This window comes from Saimiri boliviensis, chromosome 1, assembly GCF_048565385.1.
Source record: "Saimiri boliviensis isolate mSaiBol1 chromosome 1, mSaiBol1.pri, whole genome shotgun sequence".
NCBI classification, from domain to species: Eukaryota; Metazoa; Chordata; class Mammalia; order Primates; family Cebidae; genus Saimiri; species Saimiri boliviensis.
Window position 1 is genome coordinate 198894261 of NC_133449.1, and position 23454 is coordinate 198917714.

At 36.1% G+C, this 23454-nt stretch overlaps 1 protein-coding gene across 5 annotated transcripts in view; it reads right to left on the minus strand.

The window, feature by feature from the left end:
• CAMK4 (calcium/calmodulin dependent protein kinase IV) overlaps positions 1-23454 on the minus strand; it is a 267534-nt gene that overhangs the window by 150930 nt on the left and 93150 nt on the right. The window lies entirely within an intron of this gene.

The following is a 23454-nucleotide window of genomic DNA, read 5'->3' on the forward strand; positions in this document are numbered from 1 at the left end:
AATTGACCACATAATTGGCAATAAATCACTCCTCAGCAAATGCAAAAGAACAGAAATCATAACAAACAGTCTCTCAGACCACAGTGCAATCGAGTTAGAACTCAGAATGCAGAAACTAACTCAGAACCGCACAGCTTCATGGAAACTGAACAACTTGCTCTTGAATGTTGACTGGATAAACAATGAAATGAAGGCAGAAATAAAGATGTTCTTCGAAACCAATGAGAACGAAGACACAACATACCAGAATCTCTGGGACACATTTAAAGCAGTCTCTAGAGGAAAATATATAGCAATGAGTGCCCACATGAGAAGAAAGGAGAGATCGAAAATTGACACCCTATCATCAAAATTGAAAGAGCTAGAGGAGCAAGATCAAAAAAACTCAAAACCTAGCAGAAGACAGGAAATAACTAAGATCAGAGCAGAACTGAAGGAAATAGAGACACAAAAAACTCTTCAAAAAATCCATAAATCCAGGAGCTGGTTTTTTGAAAAGATCAACAAAATAGACAGACCACTAGCCAGATTAATAAAAAAGAAAAGAGAGAATAACCAAATTGATGCAATAAAAAACGATAAAGGGGATATCACCACAGATTCCACAGAAATCCAAACCATCATCAGAGATTATTACAAACAACTCTATGCACATAAACTAGTAAACCTGGAAGAAATGGATAAATTCCTGGACACCTGCAACCTCCCAAGCCTAAACCTGGAAGAAGCCGAAACCCTGAATAGACCAATAACATGGTCTGAAGTCGAGGCAGCAATAAAGAGCCTACCACCCAAAAAAAGCCCAGGTCCAGATGGGTTCACAGCTGAATTCTACCAGACATACAAGGAGGAGTTGATACCATTCCTTCTGAAACTATTCCAGACAATCCAAAAAGAGGGAATCCTTCCCAAATCATTTTACGAGACAAACATCATCCTGATACCAAAACCCGGCAGAGACTCAACAAGAAAAGAAAATTTCAGGCCAATATCCGTGATGAACATAGATGCAAAAATCTTCAATAAAATACTGGCAAACCGATTGCAACAGCATATCAAAAAGCTCATCCACCACGATCAAGTAGGATTCATTCCGGGGATGCAAGGCTGGTTCAACATACGCAAGTCCATAAACGTAATTCACCACATAAACAGAACCAAAGACAAAAACCACATGATTATCTCGATTGATGCAGAGAAGGCTTTTGACAAAATTCAACAACCCTTTATGCTAAAAACCCTCAATAAACTAGGTATTGACGGAACGTATCTCAAAACAATAAAAGCTATTTACGACAAACCAACAGCCAATATCATACTGAATGGGCAAAAACTGGAAGCATTCCCTTCGAAATCTGGCACTAGACAAGGATGCCCTCTCTCACCACTCCTATTCAATATAGTACTGGAAGTTCTAGCCAGAGCAATCAGGCAAGAAAAAGAAATAAAGGGTATCCAAATTGGAAAGGAGGAAATCAAATTGTCTCTATTTGCAGATGACATGATTGTATATCTGGAAGACCCCATCATCTCAGCCCAAAATCTCCTGAAACTGATAAACAACTTCAGCAAAGTCTCAGGATACAAAATCAACGTGCAAACATCACAAGCATTCCTATACACCAGTAATAGACTTCAAGAGAGCCAAATCAAGAACGAACTGCCATTCACAATTGCTACAAAGAGAATAAAGTACCTAGGAATACAACTAACAAGGAACGTAAAGGACCTCTTCAAGGAGAACTACAAGCCATTGCTCAACGAAATAAGAGAGGATACAAACAGATGGAGAAACATTCCATGTTCATGGTTAGGAAGAATCAACATCGTGAAAATGGCCATACTGCCCAAAGTAATTTACAGATTCAATGCTATTCCCATCAAGCTACCAATGACCTTCTTCACAGAACTGGAAAAAAACACCTTAAACTTCATATGGAACCAAAAGAGAGCCCGCATAGCCAAGTCAATTCTAAGCAAAAAGAACAAAGCGGGAGGCATCACACTACCGGACTTCAAACTATACTACAAGGCTACAGTAATCAAAACAGCATGGTACTGGTACCAAAACAGAGATATAGACCAATGGAACAGAACAGAGGCCTCACAGGAAATACAACATACCCACAACCATCTGATCTTCGACAAACCTGACAAAAACAAGCAATGGGGAAAGGACTCCCTGTTTAATAAATGGTGTTGGGAAAACTGGCTAGCCATGTGCAGAAAGCAGAAACAGGACCCCTTCCTGACACCTTACACCAAAATTAACTCCAGATGGATTAAAGACTTAAACATCAGACCTAATACCATAAAAACCTTAGAAGAAAATCTAGGCAAAACCATTCAGGACATAGGTGTAGGCAAGGACTTCATGACCAAAACGCCAAAAGCAATGGCAACAAAAGCCAAAATAGACAAATGGGACCTAATCAAACTCCACAGCTTCTGCACGGCAAAAGAAACAGTCAGTAGAGTGAATCGGCAACCAACAGAATGGGAAAAAATTTTTGCAGTCTACCCATCTGACAAGGGGCTGATATCCAGAATTTACAAAGAACTAAAGCAGATCTACAAGAAAAAAACAAACAAGCCCATTCAAAAATGGGCAAAGGATATGAACAGATACTTTACAAAAGAAGACATACAGGAGGCCAACAAACATATGAAAAAATGCTCATCATCACTGGTCATCAGAGAAATGCAAATCAAAACCACATTGAGATACCATCTCACACCAGTTAGAATGGCGATCATTAAAAAATCGGGAAACAACAGATGCTGGAGAGGATGTGGAGAAATAGGAACACTTTTACACTGTTGGTGGGAATGTAAATTAATTTAACCATTGTGGAAGACAGTGTGGCGATTCCTCAAGGACCTAAAAATAGAAATCCCATTTGACCCAGCAATCCCATTACTGGGTATATATCCAAAGGATTATAAATCATTCTACTACAAGGACACGTGCACACGAATGTTCATTGCAGCACTGTTTACAATAGCAAAGACCTGGAACCAACCCAAATGCCCAACAATGATAGACTGGATAGGGAAAATGTGGTACATATACACCATGGAATATTATGCAGCCATCAAAAACGATGAGTTCACGTCCTTTATAGGGACATGGATGAACCTGGAAACCATCATTCTCAGCAAACTGACACAAGAGCAGAAAATCAAACACCGTATATTCTCGCTCATAGGCGGGTGTTGAACAATGAGAACACATGGACACAGGGAGGGGAGCACTACACACTGGGGTCTGTTGGGGGGAAATGGGGGAGGGGTGGGGGGTGGGGAGGTGGGAAGAGATAGCACGGGGAGAAATGACAGATACAGGTGAGGGGACGGAAGGCAGCAAAGCACACTGCCATGTGTGTACCTATGCAACAATCTTGCATGTTCATCACATGTACCCCAAAACCTAAAATGCAATAAAAAAAAAGAAAAAAAAAAAGGACTTGTATCTAGAATACGTGAATAACTCTCAAAAGTCAATAAGAAAAACACATTAAAATGAGCAAAATATCTGAACATATACAACTGATAGTACAGAAATGTAAAGGATCTTAGAGACTAGAATGAACAAATATACATCAACAAATTGGATGACCAAGAAGAAATTAATAAATTCATAGATACATACAACCTATGAAGACTGAATCATGAAGAAAGAGAAAATCTGAACAATAATGAGTAAAAAGATAAAAAATGTAATAGTTTACCATCAAAAAAAGAAAGGAAAAGAAAAAAAGAAGCCTGGACTTAAAGGCTTACTGCTGAATTTTACCAAACATTTAAAAAACAAATATCAATCCTTCTTAAACTCTTTCAAAAACTGAAGAGGAGGGAATACTTTCAAACTAATTTTATGAGGCCACAATTACCCTGATATCAAAGCCAGACAAGACCACTACAAGAAAAGAAAATATCCTCAATGAACATAGATACAAAAATCCTCAAGAAAATACTAACAAACTAAATTCAACAGCACATTGAAAGGCTCATTCACCATGATCAAGTGATATTTATCTTGGGGATGAAAAAGGAAACATATTCAAATCAGTAACTGTGATATACCACATTAACAAAATGAAAGACAAATCATATGATCATCTCAATAGATGCAGAAAAAGCATCTGACAAAATTTAACATCATTCATGATAAAAACTCCCAACAAATTACATATAGAAAGAACATACCTCAACACAATAAAGGCCACAGATGACAAGCACACAGCTAATATACTCAGTGGTAAAAAGCTGAAAGCTGTTCCTTTAAAATCAAGAAAAAGACATGGATTTTCACTTTTATCACTTCTATTCAATACAGTAATAGAAACCCTCGCCAGAGCAACCAGGCAAGACAAGGAATAAAAGAAATCTGAATCAAAAAAGAGTAAGTTAAATTGTTTGTATTTTCAGATGATATGATTATATACACAAAAATCCTTAAAGACTTTACCAAAATACAGTTAGAAATAATAAATGAATTCAATAAAGTTGCAGGATATAATATCAACATTAAAAAATCAGTTGGGTTTCTATATACTGATAAAAAGCTATCCAAAAAAGAAATCAAGAAAATAATTCCACTTACAATAAATAAAATACTTAGAACTAAATTTAAACTAAGAAGTGAAAGATCTGTATACTGAAAACTATGTACAGTCATACAAGAAATTGAAGAAGACACAAAAGAATGAACGGATTTCCTGTGTTCATGGGTTGAAAGAATTAATACTGTTAAAGTGTCCATACTACCCAAAGCAATCTACAGATTCAATGTGATCCCTATCAAAATCCAGTAACATTTTCCACACAAATCTAAATTCCAAAATTCCTGTGGAATCAAAAAAGACCCCAAAGAGTCAAAGTAATCTTGAGCAAAAAAAAAAACAACAACAACAACAACAACAAAGCTAGAAATACCACACTACCTGATTTCAAAATCTACTACAAAGCTATAGTAATCAAATGGCATGGTACTGGCATAAAAATAAACACATTGAGTGAGCAATGGAACAAATAAAGATCCCTGAAATAAATCCACATATTTATGGCCAATTGGTTTTTGACAAAGATGCCAAGAACACATAATTGGTAAGAAATATTTTCATCAATAAATGGTACTGCGAAAACAAGCTATCCATATGCAAAAGAATGAAATAAGACCCTTAACTCACATCATTCACAAAGATCAACTCAAAATGAATTAAATACAAATGTATTACCTGAAACTGTAAAACTACTAAATGAAAAAATAGAGGGAAAGCTCCATAACTCTGGTCCTGGAAATATGTTTTGGATATGACCTCAAAAGCACAGGTAACAAAAGCAAAAATAGATAACTGGAATTACATCAAACTCAAAAGATTGTGCACAGCCAAGGAGACAACAGAGTATACAGACGACTGACAGAATGAATGGGAGAAAATATGTTTAAATGACACATCCGATAAGGGGTTAATATCCAAAATATATAAGGAACTCAAACACCTCAATAGCAAGAAAATAAATAACCTGATTAAAACATGGTCAAAGCTTATGGCTCAAAGCAATCTATAGAGTCAACACTATAACTATCAAACTACTAATATCGTTTTTCATAGAATTACAAAAAACTATTAATTTTTTTAATTGCATTTTAGGTTTTGGTGTACACGTGAAGAACACGCAAGATTGTTCCATAGGTACACACGTGGCAGTGTGATTTGCTGCCTTCTTCCCCATCACCTATATCTGGCATTTCTCCCCATGCTGTCTCTCCCCAACTCCCCACCCCCGCTGTCCCTCCCCTATTTCCCCCCAACAGACCCCAGTGTGTAGTGCTCCCCTCCCTGTGTGCATGTGTTCTCATTGTTCAACACCTGCCTATGAGTGAGAACATGCGGTGTTTGATTTTCTGCTCTCGTGTCAGTTTTCTGAGAATAATGGTTTCCCGGTTCATCCATCTCCCTACAAAGGACACGAACTCATCGTTTTTGATGGCTGCATAGTATTCCATGGTGTAACTATTCTAAAATTCATATGCCTTCAAAAATAGCCTGAATAGCCAAAGCAAAAAGAACAAAGCTGGAAGCATCATATTATTGAACTCCAAAATACACTATAAGGATACAGCAGCCAAAACAGCATAGTACTCAAATAAAAAGAGATACAATATACTAATGGAACAGAATATAGAAGCCAGAAATGAAGCCACACACCTACAGCCATCAGATCTTCAACAAATTCGACAAAAGCAATGGGAAAAGTTCTCCCCACTCAATAAATCATGCTAGGATAGCTGGCTAGCTATATGAAGAAGAATGAAACTGGATTCTCCCTTTCATCATGCACAAAACTTAACTCAAGATGGATTAAAGATTGAGATGTAAGACATCACACTATAAGAATCCTAGAAGAAAATCAGACAACTACCTTTCCAGACATTGGTCTTGGGAAAGAATTTTTGCCTATGTCCTCAAAAGAAGTTGCAACAAAACCAAAAACTGACAAATTGGACCTAATTAAAGAGTTTCTGCACAGCAAAATAAATTATCAAAAGAGTAAACAGACAACCTACAAACACCAGAGGCTTGGAGTGGAGAGACTGGGGAGATACTATGTTGGTTACAGGACACGAATGCTTAATTAGCAAGGAGGAACAAATTCAAGAGCTCTTAATAATATAGTTAATAATAATGTATTATATACTTGAAAATTACTGAGTAGTTCTTAAGTATTTATACCATTAAAAAATGAGATAATTCACATGTTAATTAGCTTGTTTTTGTTATTTCACAATGTATACATATTTTAGAATATCATATAGTACACTACATAATGTATAGTTATTACCAATGAAAAATGATTTGAACAGGTACTTTACCAAAGAAAATATAAGGATGCCAAATAACACAGAAAGATCCTCAGCATCATTAGTCATTAGGGAAATGCAAATTAAAATCACATGAAGATGGAACTACACACTGTGAAAGTTGATTACACAAATTGGATTATCCTTTTCATATCCAACTAAAACAAGTCCAGAGTGAGGAAGGCAAGGCATTTGGGACACATAACATTGCTTCAAAAATGTATTTCTTGACAAGTCTGGCAGCTGAAACTGCCTGTTGTAACTAGAGACCAGTTTTCTTTGTAACTGCTGCAACTTTAGGACTAATTTGGTTCACCACTATCACTCACTGATCAGGGCTTACCAGTTCCCCAGAACCTTACTAGTGCCAATGACCTTTCTCAAAAAGCAATATATAACATTTCTCCTGTTTATACAACCTCCAGCCTTCTTTGTTCTTCTGTCATACTGAAGACCACCTAGTCTGTATGTGTGCCCAAACTGCAATTCTTTCTTCTCAAATAAAACATTAAATTTAGAGATTTATCTCTGTATTTTTATTCTGCCTTCAACAACACTCAGTTGAAAGTGCATGCGCGTGCGCGCGCGCACACACACACACACACACACACACACACACAAAGGCTGGCAAGAGTGCAGAGCAACTGAAACTCTCACACATCACTGGTAAGAATATAAAATAATACAGCCACTTTTGAAAACAGGTTGACGGTGTTTTATAACATTAAGCACATCATATGACCTATGTATGTCTCTTCTAGGTATTTATTCAAATAAGATCAAAACAATGTTCAGTCACAAACTTGAACACAAATTTTCACAGCAGTTTTACCGGTACTCATCAAAAGCTAGAAACAGTTTCAATATCCCTGAACTGTGAAGTGGATTAATAATTTGTGATACATTCATGTAGTGAAATTCTACCTAGAAATGAAAAGGGAATTAATGAGGGTACACAAGACAACTTGGATGAATCTCTAAAACAATATCCAAAGTAAAAGAAGTCAGGTTCAAAAGTCTATATGGTATATGACTTCATTTATAATATTCTCACAGGCTAGAGAGGGATTGACTACAAAGGAGTATGGGGGAATTTTTTTCACATGATAGAATTTTTTTTATCTTGATTGTTATGGTGTTTACACAACTATATACATTTGTCAAAACAGGTAAAACTGCAATAAAATAGGTAAAATTTACTGTATAGAAATTACACTTTAATAAATATACAGTAAAAAAAGCCTTTTAGGACAACTATATTGTTTAAAGATAATAGTAGCTTATAGCATTCAACCCATTCTATTTTCATTTAATAGTAATAGGTGAATTTTTTTAAAAAAGAAATATATAAGGGAAAGACACAAACAGAAAAAACTAAAACTCTAATTTTAATTTTTATGAAAAATAAAATCAAAAAATTAGTATTACTCAAAAAGTCATGTAAAATATTAAATGGCATCCATTTGCTAATTTCCTCATCACATTAAATTAACCTATCAATAATTTCCATATATAAATCATTATCTTAGCAAAGCATTTTAAGAAACAATTAACAAATACATTTTGACTGATCAACTTTGGAACACAAGTATACTAGAAATAATGTTTTAAAGGCAAGAAAGAGTAAGCTAAAAGAAGAAAACAGCCTAAACTCATATGGAAATAACAATTCAATAATTCCTCAAAAACATAAACTATATTATTCACTGAAATTAAATAGTGGACTTAAGTATGTAAATGTAATTTTAGAAAGCAGTTACATTTTTGGTATGTTTAAATGAAAATAAGAATTATTTTGACGTAATGTACATTAACAGTTAATTTTTAATACAGAAAGAACATTTTTGTATAGTGTTGCATCTTCATTTCAAAATGGCATAGAGAAAACCACCACAAAATTGCTTGAGATTCAAAAGAAGCAAGGAGATTACAGATCAGAGGATATTTATGGAGTCATAGAACTGAAAAAAAAAAAAAAAAAGCTTTACTGTTCATGTCTATCCATTTATAACACATTCTTTGGCAAAAAGACCAAGAAATTATAGAAATTATATGTTGTAACTTTTTCTGCCATGATTTTAATGAGAAAAAAACTAATACTCTTTTCAAATCTGAGCTTGCTTTCCACTACTTTCTTTTACATTAGTTTTCTTTAATAGGAATTCTTAAAAAACTACTTATTTTTGACCTCTAATTTTGTCGAATATGGTTAGTTGGCTATTTAAAGCTTTAAAGACAAAACGTTAAAAACATATGCCATCATATTTTTTATTACACAAAAATAGAGTTGTCAGATATACAGTAAAAAAAGTATATTTTTATACTGTAATGTGTCTGTAAAATTGTGTGCAGTATTTGTACCTAATTGCAATATTATGTATAAAGTATATGTATAAATAAATATTACATATATATATATATATATATATATATATATATATATATATATGTGTGTGCACAATATATATTATATCCCCACACATTGTTCTGGAGAGCTGTTAAGAACCTGATGTTGGTACCTGACACTCTGTGCCCAACTTATGGAAGTGGGAGAAAAGCTCCAGAGATAATATTTATTTGCCTGAAAATGTTTCAAGTATAAAGTCCATTGCTACCACATTTAGGACTACATAGTATAGAAAGGGGCACTTCATCTTTCAGTTGACCGTAACATGCTCCTCATTCCTAATTCACATGGAATCACTATTTCTTTTCTCTTTTTCCAATAATCTTGCCCTTTTTTTTTCTTCCTCTCTTCTTTCTTGCTTTAAAGAAAGATAAATTGGTTTATTTTTTCCTCCAAAAAACAATGCAGGAGTGTTGATGTAACTGTTCATCCACTAGATGAGAGAGAGATATGCAAATGCATTCAAGGGGTCAAGTACAGATGAAATGTGATTCAAAATGGAATTAGGAAGTCTGGGTTCATATTAATATTTTAGGAAATTAAGATGAGATTGCACAATGTTCAGACAATTTAGCATCAAGGGCATTCTATTAAGGGAGGTTATAAATCAGAAATTATTTCTTCTAGGAGAGGAATAGTGGGATGTTTGTGATGATTTGAGGGAAAGCATTCAAGTTTGACTTTCCTTGCCACCAAGTCTACAATGTCCTCTTTGCAAATACAAGGGACTTCAGATATGGAATTTCTTAACACATAAAAGTCTGGAAGTACTGTTGACTACTCTGTTTTTCAGCTCCAGCTGGGTCTCTGCAATTATATGTCTCATGGCCACGTAAAAGTGTCTTTGCTAAGTTTATTAGGTCACGTAAGCTATTAGAGTTTCAGTTTTTTTTTTAATGGGAGGTGTCTTAAAATGAAACAAAGACTCATCTTTTTCTAATGTTGAATTTGCTTGGTTAAAAATACAGTTATGTCAAAATATTAATCATTTTAAAACATTTCAATAGATTTAATTTTCTTCTTTTGTTTTGTATTTGATTTTTAAAGTTTTTGTTTTCAATGTAGGTGCTTATTGGAAAGATCCTCTTAATATTCATTAGGAAAATGTTTAAAAGCAAGCTGTGATTTAAAAAAAGTGCCAAACATAGGCTGAAAATACAATGTGTCCAACTCTACATATCATCAAATTTCTCCTACATGACTGACTTGCTATTCTTTAATAAGCTATTCTTTTCACTGATTTTTAGGTTATATGAATTACTAAAGAAGACCAGTTATAACCCCAAAATTGATTCTTCTTATAAGGGAAAGCATGTCATTAAAGAACAGGAACCTGAAAAAAGTCAAAATCTATAAGTATTTAATGTCTGCATACATCCTGGCCCATTCTTGTTTTCACTGTTTCAGTCTCTTTATCTGTCAGCCTGCAACTCATCAGTGATCTTCAACCCTAGAATGCTTCAAGACATTCTCTGGTCACCAAGAGGGAAAAAATCTGACCCTCAAAATCAACAAAGAACAGGAGGAGAGATACTTAAATGATTTAATTAGTGATTTGACATTTCCAGTCTACAATGTGAAGAATGGCTAAACTTTAGAATTTAGAAGTTGCCATTAGATCTGGAGGTTTCCCAAGTCAGTTAAATGTTACACTCCTAAAATAAACCTCAAATATATCATGTCAAGGGATGATACTAAGCCCCAGATGTTAAGAAAAGTTCAAATCTAAAGTTTTGATAAGGTTGGCATCAGTCTGTCCATTGTCCACAACTGTACTCTCTTCTCATTGTCCACAACTGTACTCTTCTCAGGTTCATTCACTTGCTGAATCCTGCAGAAAGCAGCAGTAAGTACTTCACTTCAGTCTTCTCATGTCCTCCTACTGGGTACCTTACATCAACTCTCTGGTTGTCTCCCAGATAGAGTCTTCATTTGTTGTTTCAGCCTCATATCAGCTTATTCTATAGCCACTGTCTTATAAGTATCATTCCTGACCTATACACCCTTCTTCAAGACCTTACATTGGCAACTGTTAACTCTTCAACTCTGATCAACTCAAATTATTAATTATATTCTCTACTTTGTGGCTTCAGTTTCTCAAAATGCTGCCTGACTGCTAAACAATTTTTTTAAGTTGTTGCCTGACAGCACCCAGTTGTGAATTTGGCCCTAGTGTTTGGACCTCCATAAGCACTGGATTAAATACTGCTCCTCTTATTTCAGAAATTTAATAAAACTGCTGCCCTAAGATAAAGTAAAAGCTTAAGAAGCTCTGGAATCCAAATGCTGAATTTTAGCTACACCAAGGTAAAGCAAAAACAGCCTCAAATTATCAGGTAGCTTAATTACTTTTTCAGTCACAAAGGAATACATTAATAACAATAAAACTATGGAATAAAGGGTCTTAGTAACTCTTACCAGTCCTCTTTGTTTACTTCAAAATATTTTATGCCTCATATTGTTAGCTATTAGTATCGATTAATCAAACATCCTGTGAAAAGTTTATTTTCCTTTTTTTCTGTGAGTGGGTGTGTGCCCATATATGCAGCACACAGAACTGAATTATTGATCAATCATTTAATGTTATAATACGTGAAATAAGACAGCTATTGTTCATTCTTTTAACTTTTATCCTCCATTCAAAGTCCTGTTTGGTTCTATTCCATACCATCTACTGTAATATATTTAACGTGTGTCTACAAAATTCCATTTCCATACCTTCATTTATGTTTATGAATATTAATAAGCAATATATACCATTGTTTTTATATACTATTTAGATTTTATATGTGTTACTACACCATGTATCTCACTCCCCAATCCGCATTTTTTACACAGAACATGATATTCTTGATTAGCATAGTTCTAATGTTCACTGAATATGATACTCAATTATTCATTAGCATAATTCTTAATAAGTCTTAATTGCTGCACTCAATGGACATACCACACTTTATTTGTTCAGTAGGACTTGGATGAACATTTAGGTTTTTAACTACTTTAAACCAAAATTTAATGAATATTCTTTCTTCTGAGTTTTTCCACAACTGACTTATAACTTTCTAATGGGCCTGCAATTTTTCCTGCTATCTATGAGAAATCTTTTTAATCAGGAAGTAAAAGCACCAATGTTGTAATTCCTGAAGTCAGGCATAGCACCCAAATGCACTAGGCCAGCAGCTCACAGAAATCTCACCCTACATCTTTATGCTTGTATTCCCAAATAGAATCAAGGATAAAATTTAATTAGTTTTGAAGTACTAGAAAAGTTATTTCATTGTAGTGAGCACTGTCATTAAGGCTGAGGTTGTTAAGAACTGTAAGAAAAGGATGCTTAAGTTGTGTGGGTGTGAGCAATGTTTAGTCATATCTTTAAAAGCAGCAGAAATCACTGTTCATTTTAAAAGTGGAGTTAGATTTCATCAAGTGAAAATTTATTGGGTACTGTGCCAGGCACTTTATGGGATTATAAGGATGGCCCTGGCCCCTAATGGACTTAAAACAACATGAAAATAAGAAAAAAATCATATAAATAAATATAAAATTTTTTTTTATCATACTAAGTTCTGGGGTACATGTGCAGAATGTGCAGGTTTGTTACACAGGTATACAAGTGCCATGGTTGTTTGTGCATCCATCACCTCATCATCTACATTAGATATTTCTCCTAATGCTAACCCTCCCCTATTCCTCCACCCCCTGCTATCCCCCCCAGACCCCCAACCACTGACAGGCCCTGGTGTGTGACGTGTCCCTTGCTGGTGAGGAGTTGCGATCCCTTGAAGGAAAAGAGACATTCTGGATTTTTGAATTTTCAGCCTTCTTGCAATAGTTTCTTCCCATCTTCATCTATTTATCTACTTTTGGTCTTTGGAGTTGGTGACCTCTGGATGGGGTCTCTGAGTGGACATCCTTTCTGTTGATGTTGAAATTATTTATTTCTGTTTGTTAGCTTTCCTTATAAGAGTTAGGACCCTCTGCTGCAGGTCTGCTGGAGTTTGCTGGAGGTCCACTCCAGATGCTGCTTTCTAGGGAATCACCAGCAGGGGCTGCAGAACAGCAAAGATTGCTGCTGTTCTTTCCTCTGGTAGCTTTGTCCCAGAAGGGTCCTTGCCAGATGCCAGCCAGAGCTCTCCCTATATGAGGTGTCCATCAACCCCTGCTGGGAAGTGTCTCCCAGTCAGGATACATGGAGGTCAGGGAGCCACTTGAGGAGGCAGTCTGCCCCTTATCAGAGCTCAAACGCTGTGCTGGGATATCCACTGCTCCCTTCAGAGCTGCCAGGCAGGGACATTTAAGTCTGCTGAAGCTTTGGGCATAACTACCCCTTTTCCCAGGTACTCTGTCCCAGGAAGGTGGGGGCTTTATTTATAAGTTTGTGACAGGCTGCTGCCTTTTTTCAGAGATGCCCTGCCCAGTGAAGAGGGAGTCTAGTGACACAGTCTGCTTGCAGAGGCCTTGCCAAGCTGCCTTTGACCCAGTAGCTGTGGAAATGTCCCGTGACTTTGTTTACACAAGCAGGGTTAAAACCTCCTATCCAAGCCTCAACAATGGCTGATGCCCCTCCTCCCACCAAGCTGCAACATCCCAAGTCAAGCTCAGACTGCTGTGCTGGCTGCAAGAATTTCAAGCCAGTGGATCTTAGCTTGCTGATCTTCATGGGAATGGGACCTGCTGAGCCAGATCACTGGCTCCCTGGCTGCAGCCCCCTTTTTCAGGGGAGTGAGCAATTCTGTCTCGCTGGTGTTCCATTGGGGTATGAAAAAAACAAAACAAAACAAAAAAAAAAACTGCTGTGGCTAGCTTGGTGTCTTCCCAAACAGCTACCCAGTTTTGTGCTGGAAAGCTGGGGTGCTGACATTGTACATACCAGAGGGAATCTCCTGGTTTGTGGGTTGTGAAGACCGTGGGAAAAGTGCAGTATCTGAGCCAGAGTGCCAGGAAAAGTTCCTAATGGCTTTCCTTGGCTAGGAGAGGGCGTTCCCTGGTCCCTTGCACTTCCTCGGTGAAATAACACCCCACCCTGCTTTCACCCACCCTCCTTGGGCTGCACCCACTTTCTAACCAGTCCTAATGAGATGAACCAGGTATCTCAGTTGGATATTCGAAGACCACCCGCCTTCTCTGTCGCTGTTACTGGGAACTGCATGCCAGGGCTGTTCCTATTCAGCCATCTTGCCAGCCCTTCATATAATTTTCAAAGTAGGCTAAATACTAAAATCAAAACTATGGAGCTGTGGGTAGTACATATTTATAATTTATTGTCAAGACTGAATGTTTTTGAGGGTAGGATTAATTAATTATGCCAAAGCCATATACAGTATATATCACTCCATTTAGGTTTCCTTTGATTTCTCAGCAGTATCTTGAAGTGTTTCTAGTAAAAGTCTTTTATGACTTGTTACAGTACTGTTCATTGTTTTTTATTTCTTGATGTAATCATGATATTTTAGAATTTTCTTTTATGGTTGCTTGCTTCTAATATATATAAATACAATTTATTTTTGTATGGTAACATTTATCCTACAACCTTGCCAAATTAACCTATTAGTCTAGTGAAGTTTTTTGTTTGTTTGTTTGTTTCTGGGGTGAGGGTGTAGAGATTTCTACCCCAAAATACATTTTATCTGAAGAAATAGTTTTACTTCATACTTTACAATTCCCCTTTTCTTGTCCAATCGCACTAGCTTGGACCTCAAATATAATATTCTATTGAAGGAGTGGGAGCAGACATCGTTGCCTTATTCCTGGTCTTAAGGTGAAAGTTTTCAGTTTTTCATCACTAAAAATGACATTAGCTGTAGTTTTTCATAGATGTGGCTTGACATATTAAGAAAGGTCTTTTTCTTTCTTACTTTGCTGAGAGGTTTTTCTTTTCTTTTTCTTTTTTTTTTTGAGACGGAGCTTCACTCTTGTTACCCAGGCTGGAGTGCAACGGCGCGATCTCGGCTCACCGCAACCTCCGCCTCCTGGGTTCAGGCAATTCTCCTGCCTCAGCCACCTGAGTAGCTGGGATTACAGGCATGCACCACCATGCCCAGTTAATTTTTTTTTTTTTTTGTATTTTTGTAGAGACAGGGTTTCACCATGTTGACCAGGATGGTCTCGATCTCCTGACCTTGTGATCCAACCACCTCGGCCTCCCAAAGTGCTGGGATTACAGGCTTGAGCCACCGCGCCCAGCCTATTTTTCTTTTTAAATTATGAATGGACAGTGAATATTGTCAAATACTTAATCTGCCTTTATTGAGATGACTGTATGATTTTTTTTCTCATTAATATCCAAATGTGGCTACTTCCACTAATCAAGTAGTTAATGTAAAGCTCACCTTGCATTCTTGGAATAATCTCCACTTGCTGATAATGTATTGGTCCTTTTACATATTTCTGGGTTCTATTTGCTATTAATCATAAAAGAACTTTTAGACCTATGCAAAATTAAAACTACGAGGAACAAATATATAATTTTATTTTCTTAAATATGTCTGACATACTGCCCTCATAAAAAAGGAAGGATATTTTTTCAATTTTTTGCACAATTTTATGTAATACAGGCATTATTTACTTCTTAGGGCTTTTGTAGAACTCACCAGCGAAAATATCTGAGCTGTGGAGTCTTATTTTGAGGAAGGCTTTTAATAGAGAATGTATTTACTTAATAGATATAAGGTTATTTCTATTTTTATATCTTATGTCCCTTTTGGAAAGTTGTATCATCTTAGAAAATTTTCCATTTGATTTAATTTGTTGAATTTATTAGCCCAAAATTGTTATTTGTTCATAATATCTTTTCAATATCTACATGGTTTCTGGTAGATTATTCCTAATATTGTACTTTGTTTTTTTGCTTTTTCGTTTTCTTCATCAGTCTTGCTAGGGGTTTGTAAATTTCATTAAACATGTCAAAGGGGCAACCTTTAGCATTTTAAATTTTCCCCACCATTTGCTTTCAATTTTATTGACTGCTACATTATCTTTTTTCCCTCCTTTCTACTTCCTTTGAAATTGAATTGAATCTGTCTTCTTTTATATTTATTTACCTTCTTAAGGTAGAAATGAAGGTAATTAATTGTAAACCTTTTTAAAAAATACTCAGTGCTAAAATTTTTCTTTAAACGCTACTTTAGCTTATCCCACAACTTTCAATCTGTTGTATTTGCATTACCATTTAGTTGAAAATATTTAATAAATCTCCCTCAATTATTTTCTTTATCCTATGGCTTACTTAAAAGTATACTGCTTAATTTTCAAATACTTGGGGGATTTTTTGAATATTTTATTCTTAATTTAATTATACTATGGTAAAGAGCTTCTGCAGAGCAAAAGACACTATCATCAGAGTGAACAGGCAACCTACAGAATGAGAGAAAAATTTTGTAATCTATGTATCTGACAAAGATTTAATATCCAGAATCTACAAGGAACTTAAACAAATTTACAAGAAAAAAACAACACCATCAAAAAGTGGGTGAAAGATATGAACAGATATTTCTCAAAAGAAGACAGAAATTTATGTGGCCAACAAACATATGAAAAAAAACCTCATCATCACTGGTCATTAGAGAAATGCACATCAAAACCACAATGAGATACCATCTCATGCCAGTTAGAATGACGATTACTAAACAGTCAGGAAAATGGCAATTATATAAAAGACAGATGCTGGTGAGGCTATGGAGAAATAAAAATGCTTTTATACTATTGGTGAAAATGTAAATTACTGTGAAAGACAGTGTGGCAATTCCTCAAGGATCTAAAACCAGAAATACCACTTGAACCAGCAATCCCATTACTGGGTATATAGCCAAAGAATTATAAATCATTATACTATAAAGACACATGCATATATATGTTTACTGTAGCACTATTCACAATAGCAAAGACTTGGAACCAACTCAAATGCCCATCAATGATAGACTGGATAAAGAAAATGTGATACATATACATTATAGAATACTATGCAGGCATATAAAAGAATGAGTTCGTGTCCTTTGCATAGACATGGATGAAGCTGGAAGCCATCATTCTCAGCAAACTAATACAGGAACAGAAAATCAAACACTGCATGTTCTCACTCATAAGTGGGAGTTGAAAAACGAGAACACATTGACACAGGGAGGGGAACATCAGACATCGGGGCCTACTGTGGGGCTAGGAAGAAGGGGAGGAAGAGCATTAGAAAAATACCTAATGCACGTGGGGCTTAAAACCTAGATGGCAGGTTGCTAGCCGCAGCAAACCACCATGGCACATGTATACCTATGTAACAAACCTGCCCGTTTTACACATGTATCCTAGAACTAAAGTAAAATACAAAAATAAAAAATATGCATACTGTAAAGCTGGAAATTTTTAGAGATGTATTTTATGTTTCAATATATGATCTATTTTGAAGAACTGCTTATGCATTCTCAAAAAGGATTATTTAATCTGTCATCTAATCTGATGTTCTATGTCAATTAAATCAAGGTGATTGGTAATATTCAAATCATATATATTATTTATTATTTTGCCCACTTGTTCTAACAATTACTGAGCGGGGGGTGTTAAAATCTCTAGCTTTGTGCATCCATTTCTCTCTTCTTCAGTTTTTGCCTTATCTGTTACTAGCTGCATATACATTTAGAATTATGACTTTCTGATGTTTTAAATCCTTATGAAATACACCTTGATTTCTGGCAATGCTTTCTTAAAGTTTGTTTTACATCATACAAAAAAAAATAGCATAAACTATTGTATTATCAGCTAAATATAAAAAACTTTCTTGCAGAAAACTAAATATCACATGTTCTCACTCATAAGTGGGTGTTGAACAATGAGAACACACGAATACAGGCAGGGGAACATCACACACCAGTGCCTGGGGGTGGAGGGATAGGGGAGGAATAGCAGGGGGTGGGAGAATTAGGAAGGGATAGAATTAGAAGAAATACTTAATGTAGATGACAGGGTGATGGACGCAGCAAACCAACACCATGGCACGTGTATACCTATGTAACAAACCTGCACATGCACCCCAGAACTTAAAGTATAATAAATACATCTATTTTTTAAAAACTTTCTTATACTTAGAATTTGAATTATTTCTTTTTATATCCTTTTATTTTCAATCTATTTGTCTTTATATTTAAAGTGCATCTTCTAGAGATAATCTGGAAACTTTTTTCAGCATATCAATCTCTGCCTTTGGAGTATTTAGTTTATATTTAATATTATTTGTGATACAATTAGGTTTAAATCATCCATAATACTTAAAGAAATTGTTTCATTTGTTCTACTTTCATGCTATCATTTGGATTATTTTATTATTTTTAATCTATTTTATCAATTATCTTGGTCTTTACGACATATTTTATTGTTTTGTTAGTGACTGTCCTCAGGATTATAGTATATAGCTTATCCTACCCTACTCAGTTTATACTGTAAAATATAAACATCTCAAAACTGTAACTCCATTTACCACCTCCTCTTCCTTTCCTATCTTTTGGACTATTTTTATCTTATATTTTACTTCAATGACTTGATTTTGCTTTAAGTGACCAATTGTCTTAAAAGATAGTAAAGGCAGAATAAAAATGTGTCTCTCATATTACCTATATTCTACTTCCTATGGTCTTCATTCATTTCTATTAATCTGAACTTCTATTTAGTGTTATTTTTCTTCAAATTAAAAAAGCTTGTTTAGCATTACTTGTGGTGTATGTGTGCAACCATAGATTTTCTCGGTTTTCATTTATTTTAAAATGTCTATTTTATTCTCATTTTTTGAGGCATATTTCAACAAGATATACAATTCTGGGAAGACAGGTTTTTTTTTTTTTCCCTTGGAACTTTGAAGGTGTTGTTTCATTGTCTTCTGGTCTCTATTTTTTTTCTTTGAATGGGACATTAGCCATCATGCATATTCACTGTCCTATATGCAGATGCTCCTTGACTTATATTATAATAGGGTCCCAAAAAGCCCACTGTAAATCAAAAGAATCATAAGTGGAAAATTCATTTAATGCTGGCAACATAGCCAAGGGTCCTGAATTTATAAGTGGTTTGATTGTGATTTTTTTTTTTTTTTTTTTTTTTTTTGAGACGGAGTTTCGCTCTTGTTAACCCAGGCTGGAGTGCAATGGCGCAATCTCGGCTCACCGCAACCTCCGCCTCCTGGGTTCAGGCAATTCTCCTGCCTCAGCCTCCTGAGTAGCTGGGATTACAGGCACGCGCCACCATGCCCAGCTAATTTTTTGTATTTTTAGTAGAGACGGGGTTTCACCATGTTGACCGGGATGGTCTCGATCTCTTGACCTCGTGATCCACCCACCTCGGCCTCCCAAAGTGCTGGGATTACAGGCTTGAGCCACCGCGTCCGGCTTGATTGTGATTTTTTGATTTTACAATAGTGCAAACATGATATACATTTAGTAAAAATCATCAATTTACTATGGGATTTTGCCCTGATAAACCCATCATAAAACAAAAAGAAAAATCGTAAATATAGGACTGTCCATATATCATATCTTTGTTTCATGGTTTCTTTTAAGATTTTCTCTTTATCTTTAGTTTCTGGCTTTTGAGGATATATCTACCTTTGGTTTTCTTTGCATTTATCATGTTTGCTGTTCAATGAGCTTCTTGAATCTGTACTGTTCTTTACCTATTATAAACGTTTCCTTATTATAACTGTAAACATTTTTTTTCTGCCCATCTCTCTCTTTACTCTCCCTGAGATGTGCATTCCATTTATGATAGCCTTCTTGATATTTTCTCACAAGTTGTTGAGACTGCTCCTTTTTACCAATTGCTTTTCTTTCTATTTTTCAGATTGGATAATTTCTATTGATTTGTCTTCAAGTGCACTGACAATTTCTTCTGCAGCCTTCAATCCATTCTTAAGCCTATGCATTTTTAATTTCATATAACGTACTTTTCAATTCTAAAATTCCCATTAGGCTCTTTTCCATAGTTTCCATTTCTGTGCTGAAGTATTCTCTATGTTTAATTATTATCCCCATGTTTAGCTTTATATTCTTGAATGTATTAATAATTACAATAATTGTTTTTACAGTCTTTATCTGCTAATTCCAACATCTGAATTACCTCCAAATCTATTTTATTGACTCCCCCACCCCCACCCTGATTCTAAGTCACAATTTCTTGCTTCTTTGAAAATCTAGTAATTTCTTAAATTGTGTGATAGACATTTTTAAATGACATACACTGGGGAGTCTGTATTGTGTTATCTACCGTACTTTTAAACACAGCTGACCTTTTTTAGTAGCAGGCAGTTACATTGCTGACAAATTCTATTAATCCTATCCAGTTTGGTTTTATTTGTTGTTAGGAAAAATCTATTTGAATTTTGATCCTGATTCTGTGTTATGGTCCTTACTCTAGGATATAATCCTTATCTAAGTGTGATCTTTTTGAGGTCTCAAACAAAGATCTGAGGTGCTCAACAATGTCTCTCCACCATGGCCTGGCCACAGATCTAATGTCTCCCAGTTGTACATGCCTACCTATCCTCAGAGATTTCTGTTACCTCTCAGTGTCCCCACAGTTGCTTCTGCTTAGTCACATGAAATCTCATCATTCACTGTCCCCAGTTAGAGAATCCAGGTGAATATGGTACTCAGCTGTGTTTCCCTTCTCTCAAAGATCACAGACCTTTATTGCCCATTGCTCAATGCCTCAAAACAACTGTCTTATCACTACAGTCTAGGTTGTTTATTGAAGAAGGGCAAGTGTAGTACCTTTGATTCTATCATTGCCCACAGCAGAAGTCTTCCCTTATAGTCTTACTTTGTATCACCTTATTGAATTTTATTCAGACATGATTGTTACAAAAGGGAAACTAATATGTTTATTCTTCATGCATTTATTAAGAGTAAATTACAAATGTTGACAAAACTTGTGACTGGAGGAGATTAACAAATGATAAATCTATTTAAAGGCAGAATTAAGAAATTTCCCTTTGGTGCTCCAGGCTGCTTTTTAAACATCAACAGCATCTGTTATTGTTTCTGGAGAAGAAAAGGATTTTGAGGCATGAGATATAATTATATTATGTCAAAACACTGCACTCAAGAATTCTTCCTGTTGAATAGATGATCAAACAGACATATTTTAGGACAAAATAACTACCCATTTTAGATCACAGGCCTTGAGACTACACCCACTGCTGTTTCTAAAGGATTCATGTGGCTGAGAGCTATACCAGATGGCTGATACAGACATGCAAGAGATTTTATATCTCCCAGCTGTGACTTAGGCTTGTCAGTGACATTCAGTAACATCTAGCATTTAATATTAAGAGACTGTATGAATTAAAAGGCAGTAAGGTTACTCCTTCAACAAGAGGCTTAGCAGAGGCAAGGTTGGTGGCTTATTTAGCACACAGATGTGTTTTGTTTGGGCTGAACAGGATTTTTTTTTTTTTAAATGTTGAATGTTTTGCCAACATTTAAAAATTGGGAGACTTCACCAAAATTCAGATTTCCAGCTTCTCTTGAATACAGCAACACTAACTCCTTTTTGTGTCCAGCAGCATTGGTGAGACCCGAGTAGCAACTGTCTGCTTCTGAGAGGCTCTATGGTCCTTCCGGCAGCTTCACTGATTTACACCACCTCCCAGCTCCTGTTGACATTCACATTTGCCTCCTCTAATCTCATGAACACCTAGGAAGTGGGAATAGCTGGTAAACCAAAGCAGAGAAATGTTGAAAGGCTTACTTCCAGAGGTGTAGGTGGGATTATCAATTATTAGAGCTTATTTCATGTCTCCTCTTTACAATTCAGCCTAGCGGTTAGTGTTGCTGGGTTTTAGGGTGCAGGGGAGCATTTAGCTCCCCTGAGAGGATGTTTTTCCAGGCTCTTGGTCTCTCACTCACCCAAGAATGGGAGAGGGGACCACGGTGGGTACGCTTATAAGAAAATATCAGACCCCAAAGAGTTTTTTGCAGAAAAGTGATTTATTTAGGTAGCGAGAAAGAGAGAGAGAAACAGCTAGCTCTCACGCTGAGAAGGAAAAGCTGCTCTCACACTGAGTGAGAAGGGTTCCCAGAGGGGGAAAACCAACAAGGAAAGCCCCTCGCACACTAAGTGAGAATATTCAGAAAGGTAGAATCAGGAGAGGAAAAAGCAGCTTCCACGAGAGTGGAAGGAGTGCCCAGAAGGGTAAATCTACCCAGATAAGAGAGTCGGGGACTTTTAACCTAGCAGGAATTCCCACCTTCTCTAAGCCCCCGACCAAAGAAAAGTGTTCCTTTAAACTTCCGCTGGAGTGACTGATTTTTGCTTCTTTCCCAAGCATGTAAAAATTAAAACAAAGACGTTAAGTCTCCCAGATGGAGAGAGGGAGGGGGGCACTGGGAAGTTCTTGCCCTTGAAACTACGCCCCCTTGTGGACCCGGGAAGAGAATACATTCCTTCAGTTAGGAGTCCATAATTATTATTCCATTTCACAAATCAGACAATGTTGATAATAGATGTCACTATGCTATGACCACTATAAAAGAAAAAGCTAAAACTAATTTAACTATAACAGCCCATAGTTACGGCTGCAAGATGCATCTTGATTGCAGAGACGTTAAGATATGAAAGACCATGCACTTTAACAGCAATTAAAAACAGCAACATTAATTGGGCACAGTGGGTCACGTCTGCAATGCAGCACTTTGGGAGGCTGAGGCAGGTAGATCATCTGAGATCAGGAGTTCGAGACCAGCCTGACCAATATGGTGAAACCCCACCTCTATTAAAAATATATAATTAGCCGGGCATGGTGGCACATGCCTGTAATCCCAGCTACTTGAGAGGCTGAGGCAGGAGAATCACTTGAACCAGCGAGATGGAGGTTGTAGTGAGCCAAGATCATGCCATGGCACTCCAGGCTGGGCAATGAGCAAAACCCCATTTCAAACAACAAAAAAAATGGCAATATTATATATGACTAGTACTACACATTAACACTAAGTTACAAATTAATTTCAGTTTCTATCATTTTTGTTTCTACTCGATAGTCTCTTAAATAGGCCCCAGGCCTCTATCCTTATTCCTCTTCAGTCCTCCTCCATTCTACTACTGAAACAATCTTTCCAGAATGGAAATCTGACCATGACCCTCCCCTATGCTCTCTATCCCCATGATGGTGAGAAGAATCCAGTTTCCTTGGCATGTCAAGTGGGACCAT